Genomic DNA, 19,265 nt, shown 5'->3' with positions numbered 1-19,265 from the left:
TTCTCCTCTTTCATACTCTTTTCTTCTTTCTGTATCTGTCTAGGAGGATTGAGATTGGAACTGAAACTTTCCAGTGTATCTTTCCACTTCCCTCCCTAATAATGTGAAATACTTGAATATGCGGGTTAGGGCTTTTTTGCTGATTCAAACATGAAGACCCTTTGGCATGGAGAGGCTCAAGGTTGATGTAACTTGAAATCTAAACATCAAATTTCACAGGCAGTGCTTTTTCTTTGTACTTCAAGACAATATGTCTTGGATAAAAAAACTTGTATAAAAGTTTCTAAAAATAAATATTAATTCATGTTAACACAGAGGGGTAAGTTCAGTATGAGAAAACAGTAAAAAGAGAGAAGTGTTAAATTCTTCCTCTTTATAGTCTATACAAAAGTGATGCAATTACTTTCCTAATTTTGCTATAAAATAATATGGATAATTTTAAAAAGAAAACAGGCTACAGTAATTTGTATTTCTTACATATATTGCAGGAAGAAAAGCAAACAAAGCCAATTAACAGCTAAAGAAAAAAAAGCAAAGGCAGTATCAAAGACGAAGAAAGAACAATTAGTGACATGATAAATGAGAAAATCAATATATAAAATAGATACAGTATGATTTTAGTTTTGAGAAAAGTACCTCTCCCTTAGTATAGCCAGTGATAAAAATCTATTTAAATTGACCTTCAAGTAGTTGTAGATATAGCTACCTGAACATGTACTGCAAAGCACAAAAAAGCAAATTAAGACAACTCCCAAGAACAGGCAAAAATTGAACAAGGTTAGTATGTGACTCAAAGTGGAAAATCAGCAAAATAGACGTTGTAAACTGTGTTGAAAATCAGCCCATAGCATCAGAAAAAAATTATCTTAGTTATGTCTGGTCTTATGTTTTTGACAAATCTTTTAGTGAGGAGATTCCTTAAAATAGCAATCCCTTTGTGGTCTCTATATAGAGAGACTGCATGTATAAATATACATTATATTTAAGTTTCTGATGATGAAATACATGTAATTCCAGTTCTAACATGTGAGTTATCATTTTTAAGAATCTTTTTTAAGTTTCAGGTTAAATTTTGCCTCCAGGTTAAATTTTGCCTCCAGAATTGTAAAACAACTAGGAGGTATCACATGTTTAATACTGTTCCTGACTATCTTTGACTGCCTTTGACGCTAACATGTTAAGTGCTTTAAGAGAAGCTGTATTTCAGAGGTGTAATGGTATAAAGTTTCAGAATATAAGATGAATAAGTTCTGGAGATCTGCTGTACAACAAACTTTGTGCCTATAGTTAACAATACTGTGTATTGTGCACTTAAGATATTTAAGAGGATAAATTTCATGTTAAGTATTCTTATCACAAGAACGATAATTTAAAAGAAATAAGATAAATCAGGGAAATTTGTATTTAAATCCTGCTCCTGGCACCAATAATGTGAGAGTAGAAAACAAACTTTTCTGAGACTTTATCTTACTTTATACAAAACAGAATTAAAGGGATTGCATTCTGGACCCCAATGAGTGTAAACTATGTGTCGGCGTCATCTAATGTAGTTCTCTACTCGGGAGCATAATACATGATGAACAGACGTTTCTCCTCTCCTACCATTCCACTACTGTGCACTCTTTACCTTTATTCATTATTCGCATACTTCTGTCATTGTCACGCTTCTACCTCATAACATCATAAATATAGGTTTATTCATCAGTCACCTCAAATAAGCTAAGCATTTCTAGATGGAGAGGCATTTTTTAATTTTTCTTTTCCATTTCTGTAAGCCCAGTACAATGAACCCCCAGGCTAACTTAACTGTCCATTCTATGTGTTCCCAGGCTAGTAGTCACATGCCTGTCTATTACATAACCATTATATAGAGTGGGGCAAAATTAGGTCTACAGTTGTGAGTACACAAAATGCAGCTTATTCTTGTATTATTATTTATTAATTTTTGCATTATTTTCCATATAAACAACTATAAGCCTACTTTTGCCCCACCCTGTATTATACTTTTCTGATTAGGATCTGCATCTTCTGAAAATATGTAAAATCATTGAGGATAGAAATGCAGGTTAAAGATAATCAATTTATGTCCTAGATAAAACCATGCTCTCATGTCACCACCATTTCCTATTTGAGGGGTGCATATAAGGCCCAAATCTGAGAACGCTGGTGAAAATGATGAGTGCTCTTCCTGGGACTGTGGAGCTCATAATTTCAATTTCTCTTAATTCAGGTGAACCCTTCAAACATCTAACAATTGTTAATTGCAAATAAAGTCAGGCTCAGGACTGAATTAGTAGTTTGGGGAGATATAAGATAAAATATCTATATTCTCAGAGAGTATTTTATTTGGAGAAAAAAAATGCATGAAATGACATTGAGCAGGACAGCATTAGTAAGGAAGTTTAGACTGTATTTTAAGTTATGAGGCAGAGAGTGAAAGAATATGAGGTGGGAGAGGCAGATTAGAGGTCAGACTTTAGAGATATAGTAAGAGCTTAATCATTTATATTCCAGGATAGTGTTTTCCAAATCTATGTGAATTATCCAAGGTAATTGTTAAAAATATGATATCAAAACCTCTAGAGATGATATCATTATCAAGAAGCACTGTGAGTGATTTCTATCTTTAGTCAAGTTTAGGAAAACTATTTTAGATGACTGGGAGCCATGAAAAAATGTATTTTTTTAAAGACCTTAATTGATCAATAATTTAAATACCATAAAATTCATCTGCTTTAAATGTACAATGACCTGATTTTAATAAATTTATAGTGCTATGTAATCATCACCATAATACCATTTTAGAATGTTTCCATAACCCCAAAGAGATCCCTAGTCCTCAACTGCAGTCACTTCTTATTCCCACCTCTATCCCTCAAAACCATTAATATACTTTCCATCACTATATCTTTGCCTTTTCTAGATAATTCATATGAATGAAATCATACCATTTGTGACTGCCTTCTTTCACTTAGAATAATGCTTTTGAGTTTAATTTAAGCTGTAGTGTTAGTTTATTATTGATATTGCTGAATAGCATTTCATAGCATGAATATACACTATTTTGTTTATTAATTTGGCAGTTGAGGAATGTTTATGCTGCTGCCATTTTGGCTGTCATGGATAATGCTGCTATAAACATTTGTAAACAGGTTGTATGTAGACATATGTTTTCATTTCTCTTGGGTAGATTTCTAAGAATGGCATTTACGCTTAACTATTTAGAAAACTGCCACTAAGTTTTCATGGTGATTGTACCATATTACATGTCAATTAGTAATTTATGGAAGTTCTAGGATCTCTACAATACCATTAACAGTTGGCATTGGATGTCTTTTTATTTATAAATGTGAAGTGTGTCTTTAATTTGAATTCATAATGACTAAATGTGTTGAGTGCTTACATGTGCTTACTGACATCCATTTATCATTAGTGATGAAACGTCAATTCAAATCGTTTGCCCATTTTTTAATGTTCCAATATTTTAATTTTTTCCAATTTTATTGTGACATAATTGACATATAACATTGTGTAGGTTTAAGGTGTACCACAGGATGATTTGATACACTCAGACATTGCGAAATGATTACCACAGTAGGGTTAGTTACAACTGCATTATCACAAATAATTATTGTTTCTTTGTTGTGATGAGAACATTTAATCTACTCTCTTAGCAACTTTCAAGTAAACGATATGGTATTACGCATTAACTATAGGCATCATGCTGTACATTAGATCCCCAGAAATTATTTTTCATATCTCAAAGTTTGTACCTTTGAAACAATATCTCTCCAATGTCCCCCACATATCCCTTACTCCCCAGGCCCTAGCAACAACCATTCTAAAATCTATTTATATGATTTTGACTTTTTTAGATTCCATATAAGTAATCTCATGCAGTGTTTGTCTTTCTATGTCTGGCTTATTTCACTTAGCATAATGCTCTCAAGGTCTATCCATGTTTTTGCAAGTGTCAGGATTTCCTTCTTATCATGACTGAATAATATTCCATTGTACATTAAGCTTTCATCCATTGGCATACACTTAGGTATTTTTCATATCTTGGCTATTGTAATTCTGCATTTGCAGATATCTCTTCTAGGTCCTGATTTTATTTTCTTTCTAAATAGCCCAGAAGTGATTGCTGGGTCATATGATAGTTCTAATTTTACTTTTTTGAGGACCCTCCATTCTCCTCCATAGTGACTGTACCAATTTTGTTGGTGCTGCAACTTCACTGGAAACCTGAACTTCCAGAAAAACTTTCTCGACCATGGGTATTTGTCTGACATTATTCTCTTATGAGTTCCTGGACTGCAGTTACCAGATACTGGAGCCATTGCAGAGTTCAAGCTCAAACCCAGGTCAATATGTCTATTACCTGACACTCAGTTGGGTGAGACTCCTCCTGGGTCCCTTTGCATATGGTGCTGGGTCCCACAGCTCCCACAAAGGCACTTTGACATGAATAGATGCCAAATTGTTGTTGAGTGGAGAACAAGAGTGTGGGACTATTACTCAGCTCTGTTCCTGACAGCACGTCCTATTTACCAATACTTTAACTGAGTTGTTTTTCTTACTCAGTTGTGAGAGTTTTTTATATATTCTGAATACAAGTCTTTTATTAGATTAGTAATTTGGAAATATTTTCTCTAGGTGTCTTTGTCTTTTTATTTTCTTGACAGTGCCTTTTGAAATATAAAAGTTTTTAACTTTGATGAAGTTCAATTTATTAATTTTCTCATGAATTATGTGTCATGTGCCTAGTCCAAGGTCTCAAAGATCTTATTCTATTTTTTTTTTCTAAGATGTGTATAGTTTTGCTCTTGCATTTAGATCTCTGGGCCATTTTGGGTTGATTTTTTATGTATTGTGCATGGTAAAGACCTAAATTAATCTTTTTGCATATGTGAATATCCATTCATCCCAGCGTCATTTATTGAAAAGACTATCTTTTCTACATTGAACACTTTTGGTATATTTGTTAAAATCAATTGACCATAAATCTTAGAGTTTAGTTTTGTTCTCTATTGTTTTCCATTGTTCTAGCCTTATGTCTATTCATAAGCTATGTTAAGAATATGCTATCTTTAACCATCTTGATCACTGCACTTTTAAATAAGTAGTGAAACCAGTAATTTAAGTTTTTCAACTTTGTTATTAATTTTCAACAGTGTTTTGGCTATTTGGTCCTTTTTTTGCCTTTATAAATTTTAGAATCACCTTCTCCCTTGTTAAAAAAAAAGAGCCACCTGAAATTTTGATAGGAATTGTGCTCAATCTATAGATCAATTTGTGCATATCGGCTATCTTAATAATTTTGAGTCTTCCAAAACATGAGTATGGAATATCTTTCCATCTGTTCAGAATCTTTTAATTTTTCTTCATAACATTTTGTTATTTCTAGTACATAAGCCTTGCATGCATTTTGTTAAAATTAGTCTTAATTATTTTACTGTTGTTGGTGCTATTTTGGATGAAATTATTTTCTTAATTTCATTGTTGATCACTTTTAGATACTATATAGAAACAGTCAATATTTTTTATATGCACCTTTTATCCTTTGACCTTGCTGAATTAGTTTATTGGTTCTAGTAGTTTTGGGTGATTTTTTTTTTCCTTCTTGTGAGCATGGAAGCATTTTAAGAAAGGGAGTAGCATAGTGAAATTTGCATTTTAAATAGATAATTTTGCAGCTGCAAGAAGGATGTATTTGAAGGAGGAAGTGCTGGAGAAAGAAGATTATTTTTTAACACAGTTGAAACAGTTACTGACATCAGAATCCTAGCAGGAATATTTAATAAGACTAGGAGTCAACCAGAAAATAAATTAAGAAATATAATTGCTATTTTTTAACGGAAATTGACCTGTTTATCTTAAGAAAATTGCTTTAAGCTGTCTTTTGAATTAATTACATTTATCGTACTCATTAAAGCTTATAAACTTCTGCTTCTAGTAATGGCAGACTGTGCATAATGGACCAGCTCTGTTTATTTAGAAAACTACAAATGTTAACTTTTTTATTCACTTATGACCTAATATAAAAAGAAAGATAGTGAAGAATTAAGAGTTTGGAATAGGGGGAAAGTTTGGTCTCAGAAATTAATATCTGCTTTTTCCCTAGTTTTAGAGGGGCTGGGTCAGCATATTTGGCAACTTCATTGGACTAGAGCAGCAATTTTCAACCAGTGTGCCAAATTTTTTAAAACATGCACTACCTGACTATTTAGTCAGGGCACTGACCTCTTTTTCCTTAGGCTGTCAAATAAAAAGTGACAACAGCCAACACAATAGCCATCTGGTGTGAATTAGTCAAAATTGTACCTATTTTTTTTTTTAGTCAGATCTGCAAAAAATACATTTTTGATTCCTTGTCATCTCATTTATATGGTTATTTTTGTATGTGTGTCAGTCATTTTATTTGTAAAATTGTTAGTGGAAGTCATTTTAGCTCTAGGATTACATTATCTTCTTCCAGAGGGAATATCTATTTGTCCTGGCCATATGTCTGAGAAAATAGCAATCATCAATCACTTCTGTCCAAACAATTCCTGGGAAGATCTATCATCCAAGGATTATTTCTTCTATACCACAACCCTTCAGAGTCTCAGCTCCAAATGAGGAGGATCTGCCCAAGACATACCATTTTTCTACAAGAAAAGATCCTAATAGATATGTTTCTTCTAACTCTATCAATGTCAACTCCCAGAGATTATTTTATGTAGATTAAATATAGTTAATGGGACCATATTTTAATCCTATATAATAACAGCCCAATGACCAAACGGAAGAACAACTGGTCGACCAATCGCTATGACGTGCACTGACCACCAGGGGAAGATGCTCAACGCAGGAGCTGCCCCCTGAAGGTCAGTGCGCTCCCACAGTGGGTGCGCCGCTCAGCTGACAGGGATGATTGGTACTTCCACTGCTGGAGCAGCCTATCAGAGGGCGGGTCCACAGCCACTCAGATGACTGGGATGAGCGGCGCTCTCATAGCAGGCCTATCCCTGCAGGCCACGCCCCCACACCAGTGCACAAATCCCATGCACTGGGCCTCTAGTGACAGTATATGAGGCAACTGGCTATTAGACTTTTTAAATGACATTTTATGCATATTGTTAAATAATATTTCTCATATATAAAATTAACAAAGATAAAATAACCTTGCTAATATTTGAAAGTGATTTATCTCCTTCATCTTAGAAATAGATCACTAAGTAAGACCTTCATCATGAAAAACTTTCAAATAACAAGTATTATTTTTTTAAGCTTGGTCCATTAAAAATATATTATAAATCACCAAAACATGTAACTTCTAAACTCTCACAAGTATTGATAAAATTTTGAACCAATATATTACATATCCTAATTGAAGCAGATTACCCAGCAAGTGGGCATTAAAAAAAAGAATCATAGGTCAGAATAATCAAGAAAATTAGTTTACTGTAGAATAATGTAGCATCAAATTCTAATCACATCCATTCTTGAAGAATTTTGTCTAATTAGCATCAACATTAACATGGGTTTTTAGGAATGCTTCAAAAATAAATGAATCATATATATGCTAATATTAAGTATAAGAAATTAATCTATGAAATTCTGTGGAAAACAGGTTAGACCAGGGGTGGGCAAACTTTTTGGCTCGAAGGCCACAATGGGTTCTTAAACTGGACTGGAGGGCCGAAACAAAAGCATGGATGGAGTGTTTGTGTGAACTAATATAAATTCAAAGTAAACATCATTACATAAAAGGGTACGGTCTTTTTATTTTTAGTTTTATTCATTTCAAATGGGCCGGATCCGGCCCGCGGGTCGTAGTTTGCCCACGGCTGGGTTAGACACTAGTGGCTGTTTTCCTGTTGATATCATTCCTTCTGAGAAAAAGAGAAAGAGAGCAAGTTAAAAAAATCCATAATTACAACAAACTGATTCAAAAATTAAAAAACAACCAAAACATTATTTTACTTTTGTCTTTCTATAAAATGAAAGTCAGACATAGCTATCAAATAGTGGTAGTAGTATTAAAACATCACAAAATGATCCATATAATTTATTTTGTAAAAACACTCCTTAGTAAAAAAGAAAAAGAAAGAAAAAAGAAACAAATGGAATTTGAATTTGAAGACTTGGATCAATATCCTTTATGCATATCTTCAAAGCAAGTAATTTACATCCTGATCTTCTTTGATCTGATTTATAAAATATTCAAAATGCCACCACCTCTTGATATAAAACCCACTTCATTCTAGCAGGGGCTTTGAGGTACAATATTAACACCATCCTTTTTATACTATGACTTTAGTATAGTATAAAGCTCTATAAGTTGTATTTGTTTCTTGTTTTATCCAGATATTTAATATATACTGCCTAATTATTCAGACTATATGACTTGCCAATTAAGCACAGAGGAAATATCATGGAAATATGTTCAACATGCAAAATAATTATTTTTATTTTCATTTTATTACTTAGTATTTTAAACAACAATCAAATGCCAGATACTGTTGTAGGTAGAAAATACAACTGCCATTGGAAAAGAATCACCAGGCTTCACAGAAAAGAATCTAGTAGAGGGAGAAAGAGTTAATAAACAGGACAAAGAAATAATATAATATAATATAATATAATATAATATAATATAATATAATCCTATCTAATAATAGACAAACATGGTAATTAACCATACCTCTGACACACTTCCCATTGGCTAATCAGGGTGGTATGCAAATTAACTGCCAACCAAGATGGCAGCCGGCAGCCAGGCAGCTGAAGCAAACAGGAGGCTTGCTTGCTCCAGTGAAGGAGGAAGCCAAGGTTCCCCGCCTGCCACTGCTGGGCTCTGAGCTGCACTCTAAGAAACAATGTTGTAATTATAGAAGCTAAACAAACCCCATGCTTTCATCCAGCTGGCCGAGCTGGAGTTGCAACAGTGTTTCAATTATAGAACCCAAACAAACCCAGAACCTGCTTTCAGCAGCCGAGGTCTCAGAGCTGGAGCTGGCTCTCAGTTCCAGTGACAGCCATAGAAGGTAAATAAATCCCAGGGGGAAAAAAGAAAAAAAGGAGAGGTTGGGAGCTTCAGTCACCTGCCAGCCTGAAAACGGCCCTCAGCCCCTCACCCAGACTGGCCAGGTATCCCAGTGAGGACCCCCACCCTGAAGGGTGTGTGACCACCTGCAAACAGCCATCATCCCCTTATCCAGGCTGGCCAGGCACCCCAGTAGGGACCTCCACCCTGAACGGGGTGTGACCAGCTGCAAACAGCCATCATCCCCTCATTCAGGCTGGCCAAGCACCCAAGTGGGACCCCCACCCTGATCCAGGACACCATTCAGGGCACACCAGCCAGCCCCCACCCGTGCACAGGGCCTCTATCCTATATAGTAAAAGGGTAATATGCCTCCCAGCACCAGTATCAGCAGAGCAGCGAGGCCTCCCAAACCCGGTATCAGCAGAGCTGCGAGGCCTCATGCCCCAGGATCAGCAGAGCCACGAGGCTTCCTGGCACTGGGATCAGCGGAGCCTCCCAGCACCAGGATCAGCAGAGCAGCGAGGCCTCCCAGCACCGGAATCAGTGGAGCTGCGAGGCCTCCCGGCACTGGGATCAGCGGAGCCGCGAGGCCTCCTGGCCCCTGGAGCAGCATGACAGGGGGCAGCGCCCAAATCCCCTGATCGCCCTGCAGCTCTGTGTGTGACATGGGGCAGGGCCACAACCTCCCTATCCGCCCTGCTCTGTTCATGACAAGGGAAGGCGCCCCAAACCCCTGATCGGCCCTGCTCTGTGACTAATAGGGGGGAACTCATCAAACCCCTGATCGGCCCTGCTCTGTGTGTGACAGGGGGGAGTGCCCCAACCCCCTGATCCGCCCTGCTCTGTGTGTGCAGGGGGTGGTGCCCCAACTCCTCTATCGGCCCTATTCTGTGCGTGACAGGGGTGAGCTACCCAACCCCCTTATCGGCCCTGCTCTGTGCCTGATAGGGGGGAGCTCCCCAACCCCCTGATGGGCCCTGCTCTGTGCGTGACAGGGGGGAGCTCCCCAACCCCCTGATCAACCCTGCTCTGTGTGTGACGGGTTGGAGCCACAACCTCCCCATCGGCCCTGCCCTGAGTGTGACAGGGGGTAGTGCCCCAACCCCCTGATGGGCCCTGCTCTGTGGGTGACAGGGGGCGGCACCCCAACCCCCTGATCCGCCCTGCTCTGTATGTGACAGGGGGTGGTGCCGCAACCTCCCCATCAACCCTGCTTTGAGTGTGACAGGAGGCTGCGCCCCAACCCCCCAATCAGCCCTACCCTGAGCGTGACTGGTGGTGGCATCGCTCTGTGGGTGACAGGGGTCAGCACCCCAACCCCCTGATCCGCCCTGCTCTGTGCATGACAGGGGGCGGCGCCCCACCTCCCCAGTCGGCCCTGCTCTGAGCCCGACCAGGGACTGCACCTAGGGATTGGGCCTGCCCTCTGCCACCCGGGAGCGGGCCTAAGACAGCAGGTCGTTATCTCCTGAGGGGTCCCAGACTGTGAGAGGGCACAGGCTGGGCTGAGGGACACTCCCCCACCACCAATGCCCAAATTTTTGTGCACTGGGCCTATAATATAATATAATAATATAATATAATATAATATAATATAATATAATATAATATAATATAATATAATATAATATAATACAACTATACTATACTATACTATAATATAATAATATAATATACACTGTGTTGAATGGTTATGTGCTATGGAGTGAAAGCTGAGAAAAGGGATTGGGAGTATTAAGTAGGGGCTATTACAGTTTTAAATAGGGTGATCAGACCTAACCTCACTGAGGAGATAATGGCTGAGTAAAGCCTTGAATGAGTTGAGAAAGCAAGTCAAATGGTAGGAGGACAACTTTCCTAGGCATAGGAAATGGACAGTGCAAAATCCCTAAGGCAGCTGCCTGAAATGTTGAACAGCAAGAACACCTGGGTGGTGGGAATAGAGTGAGTGAGCTAGAAAATTGCAGATGAGATCAGACAGGTAAAAAGAAGGGGACAGCCCTAACCGGTTTGGCTCAGTGGATAGAGCGGCGGCCTGCGGACTCAAGGGTCTCAGGTTCGATTCCAGTCAACGGCATGTACCTTGGTTGCAGGCACATCCCCAGTAGGGGGTGTGCAAGAGGCAGCTGATAGATGTTTCTCTCTCATCGATGTTTCTAACTCTCTATCCCTCTCCCTTCCTCTCTGTAAAAGATCAATAAAACATTTTAAAAAAATTTTTTTTTTTAAAAAAAGAAGGGGACAGATATTAGACCTTGGCCAGTTTAAAACTTGGGCTTGTACTTTGAGATGGGCAGGCATTTCAGAGATTTGAGCAGATGAAAAACAAACATGACTTACCTTTTATCAAAATCAGAATATCACTTGCTATTCCTGCTGAGGTACAAGTCCCAAGCAAGGAGACTATTTAGGAAAATCCTGTCTAATCCCCAGGTCTGAGATGAAGACTAATTAGGATCAAGTTGTAGAGGTGATTATAGTGATTCAGTTCTACATATACTTTGAAGATAAAACGGAGAGACTTAACTCTTAGACTAAATACAGAATGTGAACAAAATAAGACACTACGGTTCTGGCCTAGGCCAATGGAAAATTGGCATTGCCATTAATTGACATTCAGAAGACTAAAGGAAGATTATGAACTCAGTTTGGACATGTTAAATTTCTGCATATGGCAATGTGAGTTTTAACATCAAGGAACATGTCTAGATGAGAAATGTACACTTGCATCATCAACACTTAGCTGATATGTAAAGCCAGGAGAGGAAAGAGATTGTTAATGGTGTCAGTCGAGACTTGAGAAAAGGTACAGGAACTAAACCCTGGAGGATGAGGCATAACCAATAATAAAGACTGAGGAGTGAGCAATGAAGTAGGAGAAAAAACAGACAGGTGAGATGCCCTACCTAGAGCCTAATGAAAATGTTTCCAGAAGGGAGAAATCTATTGTGCATATTGATAAACAGGAATGAAGGCAGAGAACTGATCATTACATTTAGCAATATAGACATTATAGATAATGTTCACAAGAGCAGTTAGATAAAGTTGATTGAGTGAATACCTAACTGAAATGGATTCAAGAGAAATTACAAAAAAATAAGGGTACATAATTTAAAAAAATACTTTTGCTGTACTGGAAAAGAAAAATACGGTTGCTGTACTGGTGGTAGCTTGGTAGGACAGGTTCATTAATAGATTTCTTAAATGGGATAAATATAAGACTATTTAATGTGCTTGACTATAATCCATTAGAGATAGAAACATTGATGATGTAGAAAACAGAATGTTTTGTCCTGGAATAGCAAGAGAGGATGAGATCTAGACCACAGGAAAGGTAGCCGGCCTTTTCTAGGAACATGGACAGTTCATAACAGTATTTAATCAGGATGCTTCCATGTTTAAAACACTACTATTTGTTCCCATTGCTCTGAGGATAAAATTGGCTGACCAGTGTGGCTCAGTGGTTGAGGATCAACCTATGAACCAGAAGGTCACAGTTCGATCCCTGGTCAGGACGCATGCTGGGGTTTCAGGTTCGATTCCCAGTGGGGAGTGTTCAGGAGGCAGCTGATCAATGATTCTTTCTCATCATTGATGTTACTATCTCTCTCTCCCTCTCTCTTTCTCTCTGAAATCAATAAAAATATATTAAATATATATATGATTAATGACCCTCCTTCTGGAGTATATTTGTGGCTTTCCCAAGTAGAAATGGTTCTTCCCCAGTTTTACTTGACTTGCTCTCAGGCTCTTCTCTGGTACCAATCACCCAGTCCTCACTTATTGTTCACTATTTAGGTGCCTGGGTTTCTAACAAGGTACTTACTCTGTAGGTTTACACAAAAATAATCCTAAGCAAGCTCATCCCCTTTTTTAAATCTGTTTTTATTGATTTCAGAGATTTCAGAGAGAGGAAGGAAGAGGGTGAGAGATAAAAGCATTGATGAGATAGAATATCAATTGGCTGCCTCCTGCATGCCTCCTACTGGGGATTGAGCCCACAACTGGGCATGTGCCCTGACCAGGAATGGAATAGGAAATCTCTTGCTGCATGGCATGATGCTCAACCAACTAAGCTGAACCAGCTGGGCCAAGATCCCCTTTTGAGGGTCTCATTGGCTCTTCAAAAAACCACCAACTTTTGTCTTGACCTTGGAGTTCTTACAACTTGCCTGATACTATGATTCTTTAATCTACCATAGAGGCAGGATATCTCAAGCTACATTTGACTTCAGATGCTATATCCTTCATCATCTTCATCTTGGAGGAAACAAACATCAGACCCTATATCCTTAATCTTCATCTCGAAGGAAACAAACATCAAACTCTCTGAATGTTTTCCCTGAAGACCTTCTCACTTAGTTACGTTGAACAGGAACCACTCAGCCCTCATACATGAAATGGTAGATTATACACAGCAAAGCAACAACTCTCCAAGAAAACCCCATCCCTTTGAGCTTTATCACCTCAAACTTTAGAATCTTAAAATAGAGGTTGAGCTAATGCTGGACTTATAGTAGGACTATATCTTATCATGCCCTGCAAGTAAAGTCTCACACCCCACTTATTTAGACTCCTTTCAACAGAAAGAAAGACTCCCATTTTAATATGTGGATACTTAAATGAAACATTCCTGGCATTGTGGGAGAGTTCAGAAATGTTCGTTATTGCTATTATTCATCTTAACATCTAAAGAGTGGCTAGATGAGGAGTTGCACATATAAAAAAATTAGAGAAAAAATCAAAATGATTTAAAAACCAAGACAGTTTGGTGTCATAAAAATCAAGAGAGTAGGTGTTTGTTTTGTTTTGTTGAGAAGGGAGTAATCACAGTGTCAAATTTTATGGTGAATTTTAATGAAACAAAACAACTGCATTCATTAATTGGTTAATAGAGATGTAATTTTGAGCAGTGAGTTAGAGGGAAAGCCAATAGAAGGTGAGGACAGACAAGATGGGAAAGAAGTTTATAGGAAAAGAAAAGTTAGATTGGGGAGACAGTGCTTTGTTTTTGTTTTTTTTATTGGTACTAGAGGCCCAGTGCATGAAATTAGTGCACGGGAGAGGGGTCCCTCAGCCCAGCCTGTACCCTCTCCAATCCAGGACTCCTCAGGGGATGTCCGACTGCCCATTTAGGCCCAATCCCTGCCTAACCCGGCAGTCAGACATCCCTCTCGCAATCCAGGACCGCTGGCTCCTATCCAGTCACCTACCTGCCTGCCTGATCACCCCTAACCACTCTGCCTGCCTGCCTGATGCCCCTAACTGCTCTCCTGCCTGCCTGATCACCCCTAACCACTCTGCCTGCCTGCCTGATGCCCCTAACTGCTCTCCTGCCTACCTGATCACCCCTAACTGCCTCTGCTTGCACCTCGCCCCCGCCCCCCGGCTTTGTCCGGAAGGATGTCCAGATGGTCATCCAGAAGACGCATGGTCTAATTAGCATATTATCCTTTTATTAGCATAGATTGTACTTATTTTACTTTTAAGGAATAGATTTTAATGTTACCCCAAAAGCCAGTGTGTGTGTGTGTGTGTGTGTGTGTGTGTGTGTGAGAGAGAGAGAGAGAGAGAGAGAGAGAGAAAGGGGGAAGCTGAAGATACCAGAGACAGGAAAAAAAAATAATTGGAGGAGATGAGAAGGAGGGATCAAGGATTTAGAGTAAAGTATTAGTCCTAAGCAGGAAAAGCAATGCTTAAGATTAGAGAACATAGTAAATAAAGACAATTATGGGTATAAATAAGTGTATAATGGTATTTGAAAAAAGAATGTATATTGAAGGACAACATACCTAGTAGCCTAGAAAAGGAACAGTTATAGAGAATTAAGGACATTAGAATTTCAAGATAAAATAATTAATAGCATTGCTTGGCACAAAGATACAAGGAGCATGGAGAAAGAAAGGATAGATAGATTAAAAAAACTGCATCCATTGATAGCATATAGAAATGCAGTTTTAGAAGAATGATGGTGATAGAAGTCTGATTGTAAAGGTTAAAAAAAGAGATAGAAATAAAGAGATAGAAATAATGAAAAATAAAAGCTTAAAGTGAATACCATTTCAGTTGCCTGGGCGGGAAAATCGCCAACTGGTAGAAATAGCCATCAAAAAAATAGAATGACTACAATAAGAGATAGTAAAAAATGCAGCATCTTTCTGACAGGAGCAAGGGACAAAATGCTTAGTGTGGTGGCATTAGGTTTCCCTGAAAAGCGAGAAGCTCAACCCAGATTTTATCTTCTCAGCACAATAGGAAAGGATGTTGTTTGACTTAAATCAAGAAACACATGAGAGTGGACTTTGAAGAAATAGAGAATGTGGGAAAACTATTTAGAAGAGTGTAGTTAAGATTTTAAAAAACACACACACAAATAAATAATAAAAGGACTTGCAAAATTTGATACAGATTTTTGGACAGTAAGGATTTTAGTGCTTTCACTGTGTGCCAGTGTTCATTATTACCCAGTAAAATTGTGCAGTTAAGGTTGGCTAATAATGATGATAACATCTATGGTAATAATAACAGCATCAATAGTGGCTTTTAACATTTATTGAGCATGTACTATCTATGAGGCACTGAATTGATCATTTGACATGTTCCAGCTCATTTATTTCTCATAATGATCCTATAAGGCAGGTTCTATCATTATTTGAATTAACTACTTTGACCAGGGTTATTGAGCTAGTAGCTAGCAAGCCAAAAAGATACCTAGGTAGTGTGCCTCCAGAATAAAAGTAATTTCTGTCACTCTCATCAAATTTACTTAAATATTTTGCATTTTAAAATGTCAAAATATAAACCTGGAGATTATGCTAAGTGAAATAAGCCAGTCAGAGAAAGACAAATACCATATGACCTCACTTACATGTGGGATCCAAGGAACAAATAAACTGTCAAACAAAATAGAACCAGAGGCTTGGATGCATAGAACAGATTGACAGCTATCAGAAGGGAGGGGGCTGGGGAAAGTGGATGAAGGAAGGTGAAAGAATTAGCCAAAGAACATATATGCAGACAACAGTGCAGTGATGGCCAGAGGGAAGGGGGTGTGGAGGTTGGGTAGAGGTGGGCAAAGGGGGAAATGGGGACATCTGTAATAGTGTCAACATTAAATATAAAGTTAAAAAAATAAATAAAATGTCAAAACAAAAACATATCCCTCTTCTCCACAAGTAGCCTCTCTTAATTTAATTCCTCTTTGGAGAGTATATGAGCACATCCCAGTTAATGAAAAATACCTCCTGACATTTTATAATGTTCAGGGTTTCTGAAGCACATACTAGTACACACAACTCTTTTCAACCACTCCTAAGAGAAGATATCATCCCTTCTTCCAATTAAGGCAGTGGTTCTCAACCTTCTGGCCCTTTAAATACAGTTCCTCATGTTGTGACCCAACCATAAAATTATTTTTGTTGCTACTTCATAACTGTAATGTTGCTATTGTTATGAACCATAATGTAAATATCTGATATCTGATATGCAGGATGGTCTTAGGCGACCCTGTGAAAGGGTCATTCGAGCACCAAAGGGGTTGCAACCCACAGGTTGAGAACCGCTGAATTAAGGAAACAGAGTTTCAAAGAAGTCAAGTTATATACCAGTGGTTCCTCAGCTAGTAAGGGAAAGGACTCCAGTTCAAATTCAAATCTTCCATCTGGCCCGCATGGCTCAGTGGTTTATCATTGACCTATGAACCAGGAGGTCATGGTTTAATTCCCAGTCAGGGCACATGCCTGTATTGCAGGCTTGATCCCCAGTGTAGGGCGTGCAGGAGGCAGCCGATCAATGATTCTCTCTCATCACTGATGTTCCTATCTCTCTCTCCCTCTCCCTTCCTCTCTGAAATCAATAAAAATATATTTTAAATACATAAATAATCAAATCTTCCAACTCAAGTCCAAAGCCATGGCCATTCAGTTCATTACTAGTTCTTGTTTCTTTTTTCTCCTCAATATTCTTTCCATTTGTATTGTTTCTATTATATTCAAGCTTCACAATCCTATTTTAAATTCCTACATTTCACCAAAACTGATACATTACCATGATAATGTTTCCCTAACATAATGATTACCTAAGTAACTCTTTCAGCGTAGATTACACAGCATTATTTTAGCAATAGATGAATTGCACTTATGGTCCCTGCTTCGTCCCTCCCTGTAGTTTTTCCATGTAATTTTGTATTGCTTTCCACTTGGTCTTTGGTCTAAGCCAAGTGATTTTACCAAAAATACCCAAAAAGAAGCTTATGGAGCACTTGCTTGTTTCTGTTTTTCTCCTACTCCTTTGCCATGACCATGAATATTCTGGCCTATTGCAGGATTAAACACATGCAAAGAGTTGAGTGAGTCCAGTTGGTCTAGCTAAGGCCATCTATGTCAGACAATGGCCACTACAACTAACCATGTCAACCTTTAGCTAACCAGTGGCATAAGTGAGCATAGCCAAGATCAACCAATCCAAGTCAAGATCACCTGAATTTCATAAACCAATATTTTTGCATGACACTAAGCTTTTGTGTTGTTTGTCACATCACATTATTTTAGCAAGATAGCTAATACATGAATAGTATGCAATCTATCCTAAATCAAACATCAGAATAATATTTCTTCATTATTACCTTATCATATCACCAGTTCATTCATAATTCTACTAAGTATCCAGCTAAGAAACTCCTGTTCTTAGCTGTCACCACACGTATGAACAGGCCACACTTCATTGCCACTATAAAAAATTTCATTCCTACCCTAAAATCTTTCAGTAAATAAATCTGTTGTTATTCTCCTTACTTAATTCCTCGTCTTCTTTAAGAAAAAAAAAAAGGAGGGGGGGTGGATACTGTGAATATTAGGAAACCCAAAGCCTAAACCTGAAAGCAAAGTATAGGCTGAATTTCTATCCCCCAAATGTCCTTGAACAGAAGCCTATGCAAAACTTTACTCCTTCACATGGCATACCCGAGTTATTTCTAACCTTTTCCTAAAAATAACTCTCTAAAATTGCTTTCCACATGAAACTTTCTGCAGTTAATCACAATCAATATTATATCTCAAATATTTTCAGTACTTCTATAATCTTTTACCATATTAATTTTGATCCACTTATATATTTTTGCTAAGCAACTCTATTCCCTAAATTCTCTGGGAACCAAATTATATTCCTTTCTTTCTAATACCTTTACAAATATATGTAACCATTTAATAATATACAGAAGGCCCTCAATAAATGCTAAATAAAATGATAAAAATGAATTTTAAACTTTTATATATGGCTAGAGGCCCGATGCACAAAGATTAATGCAAGAATGGACCTTCCTTCCCCTGGCTGCTGGCACCGTCTTCATTCCAGCCTAGAGCCACCTTTCCACCTCCCCACTGCCCAGATGCCCGGAGCAACTGGAGCGGGGCGGAACGCCTGCATTGTTACCATGGTGTCCCAACCTGCCCCTGGCCGCTTGGTGACTGTGTATGCAAATTAACCTGCCATCTTTGTTGGGTTAATTTGCATACTCACTCCTGATTGGCTGGTGGGCATTGTGAAGGTATGGTCAATTTGCATCTTTCTCTTTTATTAGTGTAGATTTTTTGCAATAGAAATCTCACTGTCACCCTAACTGGTTTGGCTCAGTGGATAGAGCATCGGCCTGCGGACTGAAGGGTCCCAGGTTTGATTCCGGTCAAGGGCATGCACCTTGGTTGTGGGCACATCCCTAGTAGGGAGTGTGCAGGAAGCAGCTGATAGATGTTACTCTCTCATCGATGTTTCTAACTCTCTATCCCTCTCCCTTCTTCTCTGTAAAAAAATCAATAAAATATATTTTTTTTAAAATCTCTGTCTTTAATTTTTCTTTAAATATTCTTAGTAAGCATATTAGTAATTAACAAATATTTATTCTGATTTCAAAAATGTTAGTCTGTTTATTTTATCAATATTCCTAGTAAGTTGTTCTAATGCTCATTGACATACATATGTAGAAATTAGTTTAACTTTAGGCATTCTGGATAAAACAAATGCAACCATTTTTTATATAATGCTTTACAAATTAATTAATTTTTACTTACATTATTACTTACATTCTTTTCTTTAATCATCATAAACTATCATTTGAGGTATTTGTATTAACCACTTTTTGTAGTATGGAAATCTGAAGCCCTGACTCAAATTTATGATGTATGGTAGAGTCACAATACAAACCAAATCTTCCCATTTCAAATGTATTGCTCTCTTT

At 38.0% G+C, this 19,265-nt stretch overlaps 1 long non-coding RNA gene across 2 annotated transcripts in view; it reads right to left on the bottom strand.

Annotated features, from left to right (window-relative positions):
* Positions 1 to 19,265, bottom strand: part of LOC118651482 — a 100,139-nt gene that overhangs the window by 72,447 nt on the left and 8,427 nt on the right. Inside the window, exon 3 of one of the 2 annotated variants that reach the window (XR_004966258.1) lies at positions 7,761 to 7,877. The exons of the other annotated variant lie outside the window; for it this stretch is intronic. This is a non-coding gene — a long non-coding RNA (uncharacterized LOC118651482). Of the gene's footprint in view, positions 1 to 7,760; positions 7,878 to 19,265 lie in introns of those variants that run through there. 2 annotated transcript variants of the gene reach the window in all.

Source organism: Myotis myotis, unplaced genomic scaffold (genome assembly GCF_014108235.1).
Source record: "Myotis myotis isolate mMyoMyo1 unplaced genomic scaffold, mMyoMyo1.p scaffold_m19_p_3, whole genome shotgun sequence".
NCBI lineage: Eukaryota > Metazoa > Chordata > Mammalia > Chiroptera > Vespertilionidae > Myotis > Myotis myotis.
This window is presented reverse-complemented; position numbering and strand designations above follow the sequence as displayed.